This window comes from Delphinapterus leucas, chromosome 3, assembly GCF_059928025.1.
Source record: "Delphinapterus leucas isolate spDelLeu-1000000601 "Yukka" chromosome 3, BTC_Dleu_Yukka2, whole genome shotgun sequence".
Taxonomy (NCBI): Eukaryota; Metazoa; Chordata; class Mammalia; order Artiodactyla; family Monodontidae; genus Delphinapterus; species Delphinapterus leucas.
Window position 1 is genome coordinate 132,990,041 of NC_143131.1, and position 15,860 is coordinate 133,005,900.

Here is a 15,860-nt window from a genome sequence, read left to right on the forward strand (position 1 = left end):
GAGTTAGAGGAACCACATAGCCTGGTCAGATGGCCTTCCATTGCGTGGTGAGCACTAACTAGCTGGAGGGCCCGGAGTCAGCGACATGAGGATAGGAGCCACTTTTGGCATAAACCTTCAAAGGCTTCAGGATAAAGCTGCAGAGAGGGGGATTCACAGGTGGACAGGGAAACTCAGTCTAGAGTCACAGCATTTCAGGAAGCACCTGACACTGAAGACATCGGAAACACCTGAGAAGCATCCCGATAGTCTTTTGGCGTTGGCAGCGGTCAGCCACTTCCCCTTCATCCTTCTCCTAATGGACTTCTGATTGGTCTTGCTTTCCAGTTTGCATTTGGACAGTTTGGGCCAAGTCCGTATTTCACTGAGGGTATTCTAGCAGAATGAAGAAAGATCTCAAGGAAGGAAATCAAATCACACTAAAATAAAAATTAGGTAGCTTTCAAGAGCAGTCTTCAATTTCGGGTTGTTTGTTTTTTAATGTCAGGGGTAGCTTCTTGGGCTTACTCATTCTCTTGGACTTACAGTCCAGGATGCATCATTAGGTGGCACCCCACAGATTTTTTCTGAGCTATTAAGTAATAGTCTGGCATAATCAATGTTTGAGATCCTGGGCTTTGTTATCAGATGGGCCTGAGTTTGAACTCCAGCTGCTCCATTTATTAATGGCAAGTTACATAACCTGTCGTTTCTGTACCTTCTTCATCTGTAAAATCAGGGAAGAATAAGTACTTCGGGTGGCTTGAGATCAATTGAGAGAATGCAGATTTAGCCCTTAGCACCATCTCTAGCAGAATAAACATTCAATCAGTGGGAACTGCTACTATTGTTGTTGTTGGAATGAAGGATCCTTACTGATTGTGTGTAGGACCCGAATTCCTCCAGTGACTGCTAATATTTCACCCCATTTTCTAAAGAAGGTCACTGACGGCGTTTATATGCATCATGGCATTTTCTATCTTGGCATTGATTTTGAATTCAGAACCAAAGTCCAAATGACAAATCCCTTTTTTTTTTTTTTTTCCTTTGAGGTCGAAAGCTTTTCTTTCCTTCACTGACTTGTTCAAGCAGGGTGGATAGTTACTGCATTCTTGCAAGCAGTTGTAAGCTTGTTACAAATGAATTGTCTGGTGGATTTAAACCTCTCTTCCTCTCAGGCAATGAAAACTCCACCACTATACTGAGCTTTGCTATGTATCTAATCATTTACCATAGCTGAAAGCCAGAAAAATTTGATTCCGTTCACTTGACACTTGAAAGGAGAAATCATTCTCCCTAACTTCCACCACCCCAAGATAAAATATAAAAATGTATCCCTAGATTTTCATCCTTTATTTGGACTGCATTGCCTAGTGGGGAAAAATAAAAGATAAATGAATGGATTCTATTTTATTTTAAGCTTTAATATGGAAATCGACTGTACTAGGGTGTCATGGATCATTCTTCCAGCTGAGGGGTTCTCAAACTTGTGCTCTCCAACCACCAGAAATACCTGTGTTCTGGAGAGTTCTGACACCCACTCCCCAAAAGCCGGTTCTCAAACTTGTGCTCTCCAACCACCAGAAATACCTGTGTTCTGGAGAGTTCTGACACCCACTCCCCAAAAGCCAAGGACCCTAATATCCTTCTCTTGGATTCTTGGTTGTCCTGGGATATCTGGGAAGTCCATCCTTTTCCCGTCTTCATTTTACCAAGCTACTTCCTGTTCTGTTTCTGCTCAACCTTTGTAATTTTTCAGGACCGATATTTAGCAGGTGCATGCTGATGCAGCTGTACCTTTTTAGAATCTATTGAAATAGTTTCATGGTGGTTAATCAGTGGCCTCTAAGACTCCCTCTCCAAGTGCCCCTTCCACTGCCTGCCCTGATCTGTTTCCCAGGATCCCTCAGTTCCCCTCACCAACCCCCCAATTAGTTAAAATGTTGACCCCGGGCATGGCTGGAGACCTCCAGACCCCCGCTTGTGTTTTGCAGCACCAGCTTTCATGCTGCTTGCTAAGTTCTCTTGCCACACTGCGTGGTAAATATGCTGAACAGACCCCCCACCCAGGTTCCTTTTTCTTTCACAACAGACCTTGCTGGCCCATTCAACCTTGAGTCTAAATCCTTAGCAAGGTAGGATCCTTTCTTGGAAGGCAGGGTGGCCTTAATCTTCACACCCTCCTGGTAGATGAGAGAGAGTATTTCATTTCACATTCTTCGTGCATCAAAGAAAAAGCAGTTACATTTTCACATTAAAATGGGCTGTACTTCCTCCCAGATTCTGTCATGAGGTCTTGCTGTTTGTTTCCTACTGAAATAAGCTGCATCTCACTAAGCCTCCTGTCCACCTGAGAAGTGGACTAGAATTGATAAAGAGCTAATTATATTAAAAGGGGAGGAGCTTGATCATTATCGGGATTGGGACAAGAGTAGAGTTCTGCGGGTGGTGGGCAGGGAGACAAGCTTCATCTGCAAGCAGTCAGCAAGTAGGTGAGTGGTGGCCAGGGTAGCATGCTAGTAAAACCCCAGATTCAAGGGGGGCAGGCATGTGAATAAGGGACTTGTCAAGAAAAATGGTGCAAATCTTGGGAATTATGTAAAAAGACTGGTGGGAGAGGTGTGGGAGTAAGTCCTTTTGAGGTCATATTGGAGCATTTTCAAATGGGCACACCAGTGGGTTTTCTAATTATCTAAGGGGGTATGACTTGTTTGGCTTGCCATATGCCATTGATTAAAGTCTCAGGCTTGGTGAAGTTACATGGTAACTTGTAGAACTTCATCCCGGAGAGAAAGTTTATGTCCACCAAGGTAATGATTTTACTGCCCTCTAGAACATAAACCAGTTTTGTTTCTTTGACAATGTTATTCCAAGATTCTTTTTTTTCCCCCAAATGGTGATAAATACCCAGTTTCTCAGATGCTCTTTAGGCCAGCTTTACCCAGTATATCACTTTTCTAGAGCTACCCTAACAGATTGCCACATTTTGGGGAGATTAACACAACAGAACTTTATTGTCTTATGGTTCTGGAGTCCAAACTCACATCCTCACAGTCCAAAATAAAGGTGTCGGAAGGCTGTGCTCCCTCTGAAACCTGTAGAGAAATCCATCCTTGCCTCTTCCTAGCTTCTGGGGTTGCCTGGCAACCCTTGGTGTTTCTTGACTTGCAGCTACATCACTCCAGTCTTTGCTCCTGTGTCACTTGGTATTCTCTCTGGACCTTCAGGATGTTTTCTTATAAGAATACCAGTCAGAGTGGATTTAGAGCCCACCTTACTCCAGCACGACCTCACTTTAACTCATCACATCTGCAAAGACCCTATTTCCCAATAAGGTTACTTTGGAGGTACTGGGGCCTTGGATCTCAACATATCATCTTGGGGGACACAGTTCAACCCATACAAACCAACTTGCTTGTTCTCTCAAGAATGAGCTAAAGAAAAACTTCAGTATGTGTTCGCTGTGTATTTATATGAGAGTCATGGTTTTAACCCTTTGGAAATTACACTGGACCATCTTTAGAGGTATCTGAGGTTAATAAAGAAGTTGGAATGTAGGGCAGGTGTGAGATCAGCCTGAAACTTTTCATGGACATTGAATGTGTGGCCAATGACTGGAGAGAGGGAAGAAGTGTCTCTAATTTCACTGCCAGGTCGGTCCAGCAGGTGGTGGAAGATGTGTCCCCTGATGTCACATACACCTTCCCCCCTATGAAACACTTAAAAATGCAGGGAAGGTTCTTTAACACCACCACTAGATTAGTACGTGAGATTTTCATGAAATATATGTTTGTGGACTTTTTCACAGGTCAAATGACCCTGTGGGTTCCAAACAACCAAGTTCACAAATTATAATGCCTCACCCAATTGCCCTGCCATTCAATTCTCCAATCCCCACAGCAATGGATGCTAATTTAGCTTGATCTTTGCCATTATATACACCTGCATCTATGCAGGACCTTGGCCATGTGACTCAGTTAGTTTCCATGCTACTGGACTGCACTTCTGACAACTCTGAGTTTAGTCCTTAGCTTCCTCGCTCAGATCTTTGGGGATGTTTTAGTCCTTGGCTTCTGTGTTTGGCACCCATATTCTCTGCTCCCAGACCTCCTGGATATTTATTGCTAGTACAGTGTCCAGCACACATTAGATACACAATAACTATTTGATTAAAGGAATAAGCAAGCAAGTAGGTTATATCCGGCCCAAATGCTGCCAACAAATCCACTTGCTTCTTCAAACTCTTTATCTTTGTCATAGATCATTAAGAATTGCCAGTTTCTCCTCTGCAGGCTTTTACAGCTCTCTTGAACTGTCTATCTCAGTCTGTCCTCTGAGTTACAGCTGACACCTTTTGAACCTTTGAATAGCAGTCTATTCATAGGCTAACAACTGTCTATAATGTTAATCTACTACTTTGAAATGAGGATTCCTCAGGCTTCTCTAAATGGGGATCTATATTTTCAGAAAGCCAAGGCTCAGCATGGACAAAAAGGCCAGTTTTCCAACAAATAGACTCCAATAAATTTTGACAAATTTTCGTCTTTAATGATCTTGCTTTGCATGAGTTCAAATATTTTACTCTTTGGTCCACTTAGAAGCTTGATGAGTTAGTTAATTAGATCCACATATATTATTATAGACTCTGAGAGATTTAATTAAAATGTGCTAATGTGTAAAATCAAATGTGTGTCTTTGGTTTCTTAATTTTTCCCAAGTTTAGATAGAGTGAGTAAATGGTACTTCCCATAACTTTGGGGTTGTTGTAGAAAATCTACTCAAAGTAGAAATTCGATTCTCTGTGTATTACATAATATCTTAATCTTCAGGTGAAGATTTAGCAGTTGGAAGTATAATACAGTAATTACTTTGTGGCTTTTGGCAGACAAAATATTTACAAAATTATAATTTAGTGTGAGAATATGCCCAATAGCTGTTAGGATGTCAACACATGTTAGGCAGCTCTCACAACCTGTTTGTTAGTGTAAAAACCCAATTAATGTATAAATTAACTTTATAAATATATTTTTACTCAGCGCATAATCAGATGTGGAACTGAAATGCTTTTTCATGCAGTTGATGCCTAATGAATCAAGGTGATTATAGTATCTAGTTGGCTGAAACTTTAATCTGTAAGAATAACAGCTTCAATTATTAAGTTGTTACTGTTACCACACAGTAAGATGACAAGCATTGTGCTAAGTGCTCTACATACATCATCTCATTTAATTTTTGGCACAAACTTGTGTTGGGGGCAACTTTAAATGCCTCTTTTATAGTTTAGAAAACTGAGGCTCGGTGAATTAACTTGCTTTTCTAAGTAACTTACTACCTGTCATGCAGATGGTCGGAAGCAAAGCCTGGACTTGAACCCAGAGAGGCTTGATACCAAACCTCACGTTGTTAACTACATACGACTCATGACTGCCTTTCCCAGAAAATGTTTTTAGTGATATATATTGTTATGGCTTGTTTCATGTTTATAGCTCATTCACATAGTTTCATTATGCTCAGTTGCATTTCTTTACCAAACAGAATTGTGATTAGCTTGCATATCTTAGAGAAAGACATTAAAAGTTTAATGATTAAAAATATGCATTTTTATGAATCTTTACCATGGTGGCTTTCTTTTTAAGTGAGAGATTTAGGGATGAAGAAAGAGAGAGGAGGAAATGAATTTATTTTAGGCATCTACTCTGTTGTAGATGTTGAATTAGACACTTCATTTATTAAATCCTTGTAATGATTTGCAGTCTTCAATCCCTTATCCAAACCCTACAAGCCAGAATTTAGAACTTTTTTTTTTAATTTTAGAAAGGCTATACAATGTACATATTCTGCTGGGATCTTGGGCAGAACACTGCCATCAAATCACGTGTTTTTTTTTTCTAACAATTAGACATTGGATTTTATTTTATTTTATTTGGCCATGCCGGCACAGCATGTGGGATCTTAGTTCCCCGACCAGGGATCGAACCCTCACTCCCTGCAGTGGAAGTGCAGAGTCCTGACCCCTGGACTGCCAGGGAAGTCCCCATGTGCTTTTCTGATGTCAGAAAAACATGTGGAATGCATACATCATCATCCTAAATGGAATAAGTAAAGACTATCCATGGTCCTATGTTGGTTCAGGTCACACTTTACCACCAGTGAGTTCATGTCAGGTCAGGTTTGCTACCAAATAAGTTCTGAAAACCTTTCATTTTTCAGATCTTTTGATTCAGAATTGTGGATTATGGACTGTGGATGCGTATTATCCACACTCCATAGATCAGGAAACTGTGGCTCAGAGAGTTTAAGTGACTTATGGTTCAGTTACATAACTTACAAATAGTGGAACAATATTCACTAGTTTGCTTTATAGTTTAGATTCTACCTATAAGTGATATCATACAGTATTTGTCTTTCTTTGTCTGACTTTCACTTAGCATAGTACCCTCTAAGTCCAACCATGTTGTTGCAAATGGCAGGATTTCATTCTTTTTTATGGCTGAGTAGTATTCCTTTGTATATATAAAGCACATCTTCTTTATCCATTCATCTGTAGATGGACACACAACATAGATTCACAGATACAGAAAACAAACTAGTGGTCACCAGTGGAGAGAGGCTTGGGGGAGGGGAAATTTATGGGTAAAGGGTTAAGAGGTACAAACTACTGTGTATAAAATAAATAAGCTACGAGGATCTATTGTACAGCACAGGGAATATAGGCAATATTTTACAATAACTATAAATGGACCATAACCTTTAAAATTTTTGAATCACTGTTGTACACCTGAAACTTATATAATATTATACATCAACTATACCTCAATTAAAAAAAATAAGTAGTGGAGCAAGAATTTGAACCTAGATCTTGATCAACTGAGAAAGTCCCCATTTGATTTCCACTGATGTCTTTTTGTAAACATCTTTCAGGATGAGAAGGGAAAGTGAATAGTTTCCTCCAACTATTAATGCCATTTTGGCCCTGCAGGAGCTTGAGAAGGAAATCCAGTCCTCACTCCAGCATGTGCAGTGGATTCAGTGATTTGAGCACAAGATCAATGATATTCAAATTCCTGCTTATCTCTTCTGGTCCTGCTCACCACCTTTAATAATCACCCATGGCCTGCTTGTGCCTTACCATGCTCTGTGCCTTTTTGCTGTCAGGTCAATCCTGCAAGAACACACAGGTGCGTGGGCACAAATTAGATTCTTTAAATTATGGTCCAAACTTTAAATTAGATTGGACATTTAGTTAATAATTTTCCCCAGCTAAACAGTAAGGGCTCTGATCTCTGGTCAAGGTATTCTGTATCTCAAACACCCTCTCCCCCATTTCTCTTTCTGAGATAGTGCCTGGATATAGGAGTTGAGGGTGTGGCCTCATTCAGTACTTAAATTTTAAGATGCTTATGAATCATCTGGGATCCTGTTAAAATGCATTAAATAAGTCAGTAGGTGTGGAGCGGACCTGAGATGTTACATTTCTCACAAGCTCCTAGGTGATGCTGCAGGCCCATGGACCACACTTGCGGTAGCAATGACTTGGGTGACTGAATGCAGGTTGGGACAAGTAGGAGTCCTCTGTCCCCTTGATCTCCAAGGCAGAATTCCTCACTTCGCAGTTTGCTGTGATGCAGTCCTATCACTTACCTGGGGTTGGTGTTGGAGTCTTTGATTAGTGTAACTTGTATCCTGGTCTCCCTTGACTTGGTAAAAATTCCATGAAGCTCTGTGGCTGGATGGACCCTTATTGGCTCTTACTTGCTAAAGACCCCCAAGTCTCTATGCTGTCAACTCATGCATGCCTTACAGAGCAGGCATTTCACTCTACCACTGGCTCTCAACTTAGAGTTCATGCCACTTGACCAATGAGTATATCATTATTGGTTAAACTTTTATTTGCCATAACTGATATGAATATTTTTTTGAATTTTTTATGTGCTCTTAATTTTATTTATGGTTACATTTTTACATACAGCCATCTTTTATTTCTATATCAGAATAATTAACATTTTCCTTAATTTTATAATTTGTCTCATTCTTTAAAAGACATTCCTAATTCTTAAGTTAGATCTTTATTCTTCAGTATTTTTCTTTTATTGCATGTGTGTGTATTTTCATTTGTTTATACTCACTTATTTGTACCTGATATGTTTTAGTTATTTTATGAGATAAGGATCTAGCTTAATTTTTTCTCAAATCATTATAAAATTGTACCAGCATTACTTATTGAAGACATGAATTTTTTGCCAAGAGATAGAAATTTCAACTTTGACATATGTAATGATAGTGTCTTTGGGCGGGGGGTGGGGTGAGGGGAGCTTTAGTTTTTTGTTTTTTTTTTTTTTGCGGTACGCGGGCCTCCCACTGCTGTGGCCTCTCCCGTTGCGGAGCACAGGCTCCGGATGCGCAGGCCCAGTGGCCATGGTTCACGGGCTCAGCCGCTCCGCATGTGGGATCTTCCCGGACCGGGGCATGAACCCGTGTCCCCTGCATCGGCAGGCGGACTCTCAACCACTGCGCCACCAGGGAAGCCCCGGAGCTTTAGTTTTCTTTCTTTGATCTGTTCATCAGTCCTTGAAGTGTAGTACACCTCTGTAATTTTTTAAAACTTTATTATGAGCTTTAATATCTGGTAGAGCATGACTATCCTTCTTAGTCTGTTCTTTCAGTTTCCTTGTCTTGTCTTACTGTTTATTTCTTCCAATGAAATATAGAGTCTTTCTTTTCTTACTTTTATTTGAAATAATTTTAAATCTATAGGAAGTTGCAAGAATAGCCCAAACAACTCCTGTATATGCTTTACCCAGATTCAGTTTTCTTTAACATTTACTGCGTGGCTTTATCATCCCTATGTGTGTACTATTATTTATTTTGAGAAACTGATGTTATGATTTAGTTTTATTATTTTTCACATGAGTGGATTGCATACATCACATCCCTTAATATTTCAGTATTTAACTTCTAAGAACAAGGATATTCTCTTATATAGTCACACTATATATTGAATAATTGATCAATTTCAGGAAAATTTATAGTTATACAATATTTTTATCTCCTCTACATTCCATATTTCAATTTTGTTCCTATTTGTCCAATATTGTCTCAATAATATCCTTTATAGCATTTTTTTCCTCTAGTAGAGGATCTAGTCTAAGATTATTATATTTGTCCTGTTTAGTCTCCTTAATCTAGAACAGTGTTTCAACCTTTCTTGGCTTTCATGATAATGAAATTTTTGACAAATACAGGCCAGTTATTCTCTGTAGTGTTCTGCAAACATGGTTCCTCATAAGAAAGATTCAGGTTGTGCATTTTCAGTCAGAACTTATGTAAGTAATGTTGTGTCCATCCCAGGATATCGCATCCGGGGGCACACGATATCTACCTGTTGTTCATGGATAATGTTAGTTGTGGTACCAGTCAGGGTGCCGTGCAGTTTCTTCCCTGCATTTTGAGTACTTTTTCCCTTGCAGCTAAGAAACAGTCCTTGAGGAGATCATTATTTTTGATGATTCTGGTCTGAACCCACCTTCACTTGCTTGCAAAATGGTGATTTCTCTAATTCCCCTACTCCCTCCGCATTAATCAGTTGGTTTTCTAAGATAAGGAAGAACCCTGACTTTTCTCTTATTTGTTTATTATTTTGTCCATTTATTTTCAGTATGGATCCGTGGATTCTTATTTATTCAATAGGTTAAAATACCTTAGTGATCTTAGTTATTGTGATGCTAAATTGGTACCAGATGTGGCCAGTAGAAGCCAGCTGAAAGTGATTCTTATGTCCTTTTGATATACCCATCATCCTTTGAGCGTGTATTTTCTTACTTTCTGACAAAAGATGTTCCAGCTCTGGAGACAGACATTTCTTCAGAGAGCCCTGGTTCTCTTAGTGGGGAATGGTATTTAGTAGCCAGAACCTGGGTTCTGAGTGGCTCATTACTACTGAGGCAATATTGCTTATAAGCCCGTTTAGCAGATGGAAAAAGGAAATACATATATTTCAAAACCAATTCAGTCCCAAAGGTTTCTTCCTTAACTTTGACAATTCACTGATGTCTTCTAGTACAATAACCTGATTTTTGAAACAAAGCAGAGAACTTACAACATGTTCTTATTTCACATACATTAATCTCCCTTCCTTCACACTGAGACCCTGATCCCAACATCAACACATTTACTTCTTTGCTCACTTCAGCAGTGCCCATAAAATAGTTTCAGAACCTTACCTCTATGAAAAACAAACCTCCCACAAAGAGCTCAATATTTCATTGCAGTTCTTTTTTTCACAAGACTGAAGATATATGTCAAAGTACTGTGTTTAACATTTCCCTGGATTTGTTTTCTTTGCTCCCCTCAGTATTGTTGTTATTCACTTAAAACGTAGTTGAGTTCATTTGCTTCTGTTTGTATTTAGTTTTAGGTTTTATCCTTATCCTTGCTGTTTTAATTTTATTTTCTGCATACATAGAATATTGACGTGACTCTAAGTCAAAACTATATCAAAGAAGGTATAGTTTTGAAGGGTCACTCTATCCCTTAAAACTCATAACTCCTCCCAAGCCCTTGATTGGTTTCTGATTTACTTTTTCTGTATTTCTTTATGCAAAATAAGCAGATTTGTGTATGTTTTCTTAGTTTCCTTTGTTTCTCACACAAGGTAACATGTTATTTATAATCTCTTTTATTTTGCTCTGTTTACTGAAATGTATCTTGAAAATGACTCTCCATGCAGTTCATAGAGATCTCCCTTCGTCTTCCTTATGGATGCTGGGTTCCCCATTTGTGTATATACTGTAGTTTTTTCAACTAATGGCCTGCATTTGGAAACTTAAGATAATTGACAATATTTTGCAATTGCACATAGTACTTTAATGCATGATTTTGCGGATTTATATATTTTTTTATATCATTGAAGGTGTATGTTCAGGTGTATTCTCATGTGATTTCTGGATCAAATAATCAAAACATATGGAGTTTATAATACACGTGCATATTCTCCTCCACTGGGGTGGTATTTTTGAGTTTCCACTATAAATATATGAGAGTGACTGTTTTCCCATGGCCTTACCAATAAATTATATAGTCAAGCTTTGAATTTTTGCCAGTCCTATGGTTGAGGAATTTGCATTTCTTTTATTAAACATGAAAATGAACACATTTTCATATGTTTAAAAACCATTCTGAAAACTTTTTATAAAATATCTTTTGCCTTTTCTATAACTTTTTTGTGTTTTTATTTCTCCAATTTTAAAAATTAAAAATGTTAAAAAATAATATTAGGGGTATTATTGCAAATCTCTTAATTTTTTATTTGTGTTTTGACTTTGCTTATAGTGTTGTTTTCTGTGCAAAAACTTTGTTTTCCAGCTTTATTCAGATATAATTGACACATTAAAATTTTTATTATTTTTATGTACTCAAATGCACTGATCTCTTATTTTTTTTTTACTGCAACTGACTTTTGACTCATTAATAGGAAGCTGTTCTCTATTCCTAGGTTATAGAGGAAGTAATCTACATTTTCTTCCAGAATTTGTATCGTTTCATTTTTTTAATAGTTATTCATGTTTTCTAATTTTTTCCATAATATTTCTACCTATTTCTTTTGAGGACATTGCTAAATATTTTGTACTTTTAATTGTTATTATAATTAGAATATTTTCCCATCAATTTTTTATAATTAGAATATTTAGAATTTTATAATTAGAATATTATATATAATTAGAATATTTTCCCATCAGTTTTTCTTATTTCTTCAGTTATTTTTGATATATAAGAAAACTATTGATTTTTATAGTTATTGGTATCCATCCAACTTGTCACATTCCCTTTGAGTAACATGTCAAAAACTGAATGCATCCATTTTGTTTTTCTTATTTTTATATCCTCTATATCTTTTCATGATTTATTGCATTAGCCATAATATAATTATGTAGCATTTATTGTATTGAAGAAAACAAAACAACAAAAAAGAATCATAATTTCCTATCTTACGATTCATGTTGCAATTTAAATTAAGATGCTAGTTGTGACAGTGGAAAGTTTCATCTTCTTTGTGACTTTCCTGGGAATGCCTATATTACTCCATCATTAAAATGAAAAATAAATTTTATACCTATACTACCTACATTATACCCCAGAATTAGCATTTATACATTTTTAAAAGATGATCTCTAACTCAGTGTTTTTTAAAGTAAATGTAGAAATAACTATATCTGAGGTGTTTTAATATGTGTGTCTTTAAAGAAAGATAGATATATAGATAGATAAACAGATAGGCGTTAGATACAAATACCTTATGAGTTTAATAGATAGTGTTTATTTTTTAAACATCATATTTTTATATTATATGTTTATATACGTGTATATTGGTGAATTCTTCTTAATGGGATGAAGACCATAGAGTGGAGTAGTGCTCATTCCTCAATCCATTATCCTTCTCTACATCATCCATCTATCCATGCATCCAATGCATAGCTCCCATTCACCTAGTGGTATTGAGCATAAAGCTAAGTTCTGGGTAACAAAGATTTCAAAACTCTTTAACCCACAGAATGGTAGAGTATGTGTAATTTTGTCAAATTCCCTTTTTATGGACCTAGGTCAGCATTCATACACAGACATGTACTTTTTTCCTCACCAAAGCACTGATGGCAATTTCTCAAGTGGTAATTGATAAATAGAAAACTTAAATCTCAGCAGTTGATGCTGTCTAATTTTTCTTAGAGTTTCATTGAGTTTTAACCATGTAATTTCATTTACCTATAATTCAAAAGGTTCATTGTCTTTTTTATGAAAAAAATCTGTCAGACATGGAAGTACATAATGTCCACAGAGAGACATTACATTTGTCTCTGTAAAGACAAAATTGCTGCATATTAATCCATCACTTATTTCCTAATTCAACCTCATTTGACACATTTAATGAAAATCATTGATGGCTCCTAGTATAATAAACCTATTTCTAAAACAAAACAGAGAAGTTATAACACTTGCATATTTCACACTGAAAGAGTGATGAAAACTTAAGTCGTGACATTTCTTTTGTGATTTCAACAAAAGTAGTTAAAATTATAGCTAGGGAGCAGTAAATCACCATATGCTCTGTTACTTCTAGGTTTGGGCTCAGAACCTTGAATGTTGACAGAATTAACATACTAATTTGAGCTTTCCCTGGATGTTTCAGTTTAACTTTTGATATTTTTTTCCCAAAGACTCAAAAGAGCCTTTCATTTAAAATGCATTACTTAGGGAACTGTTTTAATGATCTCACTTCCTTTCATTTAACAGGCAGAATAACATTTCTTTGAAAAATGATATCTGCCGAGAATTTGATTACTGAACGGAGATCAGTAATTTTAGGTTGTGTAGAACATCTATGGGGAATTTTGGAAAGGAATCACTGACTCCCTTAATGTGGCTTTTTTCATGTGAAAGCAGCACATACATTATATTAGGAAGTAAAACTGAAGCTTTATCAACATGGCAGTTGTAAAATGCAGAGGGAGAAACCAGGCAACTGTAGTTGCATCCTAAATGCATTACTTCATTCTTTGTTCTCCACTCCTCTGTACATACCCCTCCACATGGGCATCGCTAATGTGCAACTCTGATCATATTATGCCCTCTTTGCAAGTCTACCATAACTTCCCAGTACCTACCTGACAAAGTCCAGATGCCCAGATCTGCCATTGAAAGTCCTACACAATCAGCCTAACTCTTGTCTCAAAGCTCAAATCTTGTTACCTGTGTACCTTCCCTGACCCTTTGCCTCTGGAATCTGCACACTCTTGCCTCTCTCTCCCTGTGCATGTCTACCTCCAAGTCTTTGTGCCCACACTTTTCTCAGCCTGGAAGTGCCTTCTCAAGTTTTCCATCTCCAGTTGCCCGAAACCACTGTAAAACAGTTCTTGATTCTTCCAACTAGATGTGACCTACTATATGTGCCTATTTTTGTATATTTTCATATACACAAGAGGGTTTATGTTGTACCTATTATTTTATTGTTTCCTTTTTCACTTAATAATGTATCTGAAGTATCTTTAAATACTGAGCATGTATACCTCCTCTTCATTTTTTCATGTCAATGTCTTTATTTTATTATTTTTTTGTGTGTGTGATACGCGGGCCTCTCACTGTGTGGCCTCTCCCGTTGCGGAGCACAGGCTCCGGACGCGCAGGCTCAGCGGCCATGGTTCACGGGCCCAGCCGCTCCGCGGCACGTGGTATCTTCCCGGACCGGGGCACGAACCCGTGTCCCCTGCATTGGCAGGCGGACTCTCAACCACTGCACCACCAGGGAAGCCCTCAATGTCTTTATTGAATGATTTTGAAGAATAAATGAGGAATGCCATTGTTTCTTTCTCCTTAATTAAAGATGAAACTAGAAACGTTAGAAAAAATTGAGGGCGCTAAGAACAGGGCTGCACCTTTCCTCAGTTTTTAAACAGCTTGCTTTGTATTTTTAACAACTACACTCTATCACATCATATGGGCACACCATAATTTAATTAACTGATCCTGTCTTAATGGATAGTTTAGTTGTTTTCAGTTGTTGCTTTTTAAAAGTCTATTGTAAACAATGCTGTTTGTTATGGAAAACACTCTTAAATATTTATACTGGAGAACTTTTGCAAAGATTATTAGTAGAATTTATCCTGGCAATGAGATTGTTTTTTATCTTGAATTATATTATAATTATTTTAATGGTGTCTCTTCATCGCCATCCCCTCCCTCAAAGGCCTCCCGCCTTCTTGATAGCAGGGGTCATTGTCGTTATCATCATTAGCATGTATTCCTCAAGCTCTATGCTAACTGCTTTATAGATGTATCTCATTTTTTTTATTTTTAAATTTATTGAAGTATAGTTGATTTACAATGTTGTGTTAATTTCTGCTGTACAGCAAAGTGACTCAGTTATACATATATTCTTTTTCACATTCTTCTAGATTATGGTTGATACAGGATATTGAGTATAGTTCCCTGTGCTATACAGTAGGACCTTGTTGTTTATCCATCCTATATATTAGATGTATCTCGTTTAGTCCTCAGAACAACCCCATGGAGTTGGGTATTATTATTGTCATCGTATTGATGAGGAAATTGAAGCTTAAAGAGGTCAAGTAGCTTGCAGAAGAAGGCGGTTATATTTGAATTCAATTTATGAGGCTGCATTTGCACTCACTCCTAACTGCTGCGCTCTCCTCTGCACCCAGCTGGCCCTCTGGAGATATTTGCTGAGTGATTATGCCTAGAACAAAGCAAAGGGCAAACTTTCACAGAAAATAAAACAAACATTGGTCATATAAAGAAAAGACATTTCTTCTTTCAGCCACAAATTATCTTAACAACCCTGTTATTTTCCTTGAGGACATCTATCTTCTGGAAGAGGACATCTATCTTCTGGGAAAAAAATAGATCTGTTTTGTGTTTGGTTAATACCCATAGATCCATTAGTACATCCCTGAATACACAGTTTATTTGCAAGTTTTTAAGAGAAATTCTAACTACATTTCTTTTATAGGAAAACAAACAGGGGGAGAGGAAGGCCTTTTATGATGAAAAAAAAAGTTTAAATAAGAAGTCATTCATTTCTGAAATATTTACTGAGCATGTATTATATGCCAGGTGTTGTGCTACCCTCTGGAGGAAGCAGCAAGAGTAGAAACACCTTGAACAATACTGAAACCCTAAATAAATGTGTGGGTGCACAAAGAGATCATGAGTGCTGTGCAGGGATGATTCTGGAGAGTCAGGGAAGGCCTCCTGTGGTCACATGAGAGTAGCAATGTGATGTTCCAGGGTGAGGGTTGACCCCGGTGTGGGCACTGGGTGATGGGTTAGAGGTAGCAGCAGAGGTGGAAGGGTGCAGGCTGAGTGGTGGGAAT